The following is a 4,152-nucleotide window of genomic DNA, read 5'->3' on the forward strand; positions in this document are numbered from 1 at the left end:
TCTACGGAAAGACTACTTTGCTTAAATTTTGGATTCGATCTCTTAAGAGTACGTATATGTAGGAACAGTGATTATGGAATAAATCTGTAAGCCACTAAACTATTTAATATATGGTGATACTGTAAGTCCGGTTAAACATCCGTCCATGGCATAATTACAGATTGTGCTAGAAACACATCCTCAATGTTAAATTCGAACAGACTCCTACATCCCGTAACCTTTGTCGTGTGAAGCGCCAAACGATAACGTGTTTATGATAACCAATTAAATACAGTGTCCAGATGCACTTGAAACATTCACTGAAGTGTCTAAAGTAACAATGAACTTTTGTTTGGTAGCACCTTCCTTTATCCTGCGCCCCAAACACAACGGTCATAGAATGAAATTTTCGCTCTACAGCGGAATGTGCGCTGATATAAAACTTCCTGGCAGATTAAAAATGTGTGCCGGATCGAGACTCGAACTGTGAAGACGGGTCGTGAGTCGTGCTTGGGTAGCTGAGTTGGTAGAGCACTTGCCCGCGAAAGACAAAGGTCCCGAGTTCGAGACTCGGTCCTGCACACAGTTTTAATCTGCCAGGAAGTTTCACAACGGTCATATTCCTTCCCTCGACACACATCAGATTTTACCACTGAGGCAGTGGTGATCACGCTAGCTCCCAGTTCGTCGCCAGGTAACAACAAGATTTAGAAAATATCTAGCTACTTATGCGTATTATCGCTCTCAGCAAATCCATCGTTACATATGGCTCATACTTATGCATAAAGTAGTAATGCCTATGGACCGAGCATACCGTAGTGCGCAGGTCGCCAATAACAAATGGAAGTAGTCCTATGGTGCTTGTAAGAAATTCTTGTCTAGATTTTGCGCACGTCCAGAAAGTAGGTACCGTTTCGTTCTACGCCACCGCAGCTCTTGGGCCACAGTTCCGCACATTCGCACTCGTTTCTCTCGTTCATTGTGTTTCCACTGACGTCACTACATCGGGACTGTGTTGTGTTTTCGTTTGTTACTGATCGTTCAAATTCCCTGAGCCCGCCGACTGTAAAGTGCATTCTGTTATACGGTTTTTGAACGCAAAGAATCTTAAGCCAGCTGAAATTTACAGTCAACTTGTAGAGATTTATGGTGAAAATGTAACGGCTGACGGAATAGCAAGAGAGTGAGTGAGACAATTCAATGATGGACGAGCCAATGTTCATCACGAAGCAAGGTTCGTGCGGCATTATTACGTGATACAGTGACGAGGGAGGTGAATTCATAAACAGAACTGTGACCGGTAATGAAACTCGAATTTGCTGTATCACTCCAGAATCGAAACAACAGTCGACTGAGTGGAGGCACTAACGGTCTTCCGGAAAACAAAAATTCAAAGCAACGTTGTCAGCACAAAAAATCACGCGCACTGTGTTATGGGACAGAGAGATCATTCTGCTTTCGAGTTCCTTCCCAGAGATGAAATCACCAATGATACCCTAAAACACTAAGAAAACTTCGGCGCGCAGTTCAAAATAAACGGCGTGGAATGTTCAGTCGAGACACTGTGTTGCTTCCTGACAGCGTACGTCCCTCTTCTGCTAGTGCCGCACAGAACCTTATTCAGCAGTTCGGTTGGGAGCAGTTCGTAAAACCTCGGTCTCGCAACTTCTGACTACTACTGATTCTTGAACTTTAAGCGTGATTTTGGAGGAAGGCGCTTTGACAGTGACGTTGACGCAAGAAACGGAGTTCGCCAATGCACTTCTTCACTGGCGGCATCTTTCTACGAAAAGGGTATAGAAAAGTTGGTTTCCCGCTGTGCCAAGTATCTGAACAATGATGGAAACTACGCAGGAAAATAGTGTAGGAAGTATTCTTTTTCGTACAAATAATTTTTTTATTTGGAAAGAAAATGGCCGTATGAGGTTTCTTTCCATAACGCTACTTACTTTCCAGATATGCCACGTACTTTTCTATTTCACCTATTTTTCCTGTTTTCACACCTTTATTTATTAGAAGCAGCAATGATGCTTGGTTGTTGTTGATGCAGGGCTATTAGAAATTCATCAGGAACGAATAATTATTTCATAAATAAGGTCCACAAAAGTCTAACTACAGCCATGCGCAAAAAAAAAAAAAAAAAAAAAAAAAAAAAAAAAAAAAAAAAAAAAAGTGAATCGCCCGGAAGACATGGTCGGATGTCAGTGTATCTTCGTACACATACACGCCATCGGTAGATAGGAAATTTTGCAGGTAGAACGGCCAACAGAGTGTATTAGTGTTGGTCGTGTTTGGTATTGTAACCGGGCTTGGGGGAGGGGGGGGTATACAATTCATGTCGGCAGGGTGAGATGTTGAATGATAATTATGAAGGATACGGAGATGCTGCGTAGTTGTCTGAGACAGCGTTATCAGCACCAAACAGATTCTGAAAAGGTCTTGCTGTGGGTCTCCATTCGGCCAGTTTGTCGAGTCGTGCAGTATCCAGGTTTGTTGGGCATTCGAGTGTAAAAGCGGCCCGATTTCGGACTGCTGGCGCACTCTTCGACAAGGTTCCAATCGACCACGTCTGATCAATAGAACATAGAATTGCTGTTATTGTGTATCATGCACATCGTAATCCCCTCACGTCTCTTTCAGCCGCCCGAAAGCAACTAATGGGCTCTCTGTAACATTCTGTGTTTTCCTACATCAGTAGTCAGAGACTAGCCGCTGCCAGAACAGGGAACTGGATTCGTGCGTGTGCTGCCGTTAACACCACAACACAAACGGCTGCGTTTGAAATCACCGTAGACGAGTGAGGTGCCCACATGGGAAGAGGTCTCATCCTTCCAACGTTTTGGAAAGACATAGCGGTGTTACTCCTTGCCTCAAGGTGTGGGGAGCCATCAGGGGTGACCTCAGGTCACAGCTGTTAGTGAGTGAGTGAACCCTGACTGCGCCATGCTACATCACGGACATCCTGCGTTCTCGATGGTAAAAGCTTCTCGGGTTGACAGCTGAGTCAATGCGTCGTTCTCCGACAACGTTTCAGCAAGTTTCTTACTTGCTGTCTTCAAGACGGCTAGTAAGAAACTCGCTGAAACTTTGCCGGAGAACGACGCAGTTACTCGACTGTGAACACGAGAAGATTTTACCAACGAGTTTCGCCGAGAAAGTCTCAATTCTGATGTCATGCGTTCTCATTTGTTATCTCTCATGGGGCAGTATTGTGGTGCCATTTTTCAACAGGACGATGCTCACCCACTCAGTGTACGTGCTTCTATCAACTGTTTCCGTGATGATGATGTACTCCCGTGGCCAGTAAGATTCCCAGATCTGTCTCCGATAGAACAATTGCGGGACTATCTCACACGTCAGCTCCGCCCCAGTGCCTGTATCCAGGATGTCAAGGACAAACACTGGACTCGGATTCGGGAGGACGATGGTTCACAGCCGCTTTCCGCCATCCTAATTTAGGTTTTTCGTGACTTCCCTAAATCGCTTCAGGCAAATGCCGATATGGCACCTTTGAAATAGCACGGCCGACTTCCCTCCCCCTGCTTCCCTAATCCAATGAGACCGATGGCCTCGCTGTTTCATCCCCTCTCCCCCAAATCAAGTAACCAACCAGTCGAGAACCAACTACAACCCATGTGGACCACATTGTCTCAGGTATGCGATAAAACGGCTTTATGGCACCCTTCCCAACGTAATTACTGCATTCATCAAGGCCAGAGGGGTACATCATACTGACAAGTGTGCTCATATGCCAAGTTCTTTGTAAATTTTTAATCTTGGGTATGTCCGCCCCCGGTAGCTGAGTGGTGTACTCGCCTCGGCGGTACATATACTAAAATTGGAACGATAGAGAGAAGATATCATGGCCCCTGCGCAAGGATGACAAGCAAAATTAGCCGGCACGGTAGCTCAGCGTGTACGGTCAGAGGGTTAGCTGCCCTCTGTAATGAAAAAAAAAAAAACTGAGTTAATCAATCAACAACGAACTTAAACGGGTGTCTTGCGACGTCCGGCCCAAGCAGATGCAACGAATGAAAGCGAACAAATATGAGACAGCCGGCAGGGTAGCCCAGCGTGTTCGGCCAGAGAGCTGGTTGGCCTCTGTAATAAAAAACTGAGCGGAAGGATTAACAAACTAACTTTATCGCAGCTCGTGGTCGTGCGGTAGCGTTC

General features: G+C 45.5%; 1 pseudogene; it reads left to right on the top strand.

The window, feature by feature from the left end:
* The first annotated feature begins 3,787 nt into the window (after positions 1-3,787).
* Positions 3,788-3,872, top strand: LOC126178688 (U6 spliceosomal RNA; annotated as a pseudogene).
* The last annotated feature ends 280 nt before the right edge of the window (positions 3,873-4,152 follow it).

This window comes from Schistocerca cancellata, chromosome 3 (genome assembly GCF_023864275.1).
Source record: "Schistocerca cancellata isolate TAMUIC-IGC-003103 chromosome 3, iqSchCanc2.1, whole genome shotgun sequence".
Taxonomy (NCBI): domain Eukaryota; kingdom Metazoa; phylum Arthropoda; class Insecta; order Orthoptera; family Acrididae; genus Schistocerca; species Schistocerca cancellata.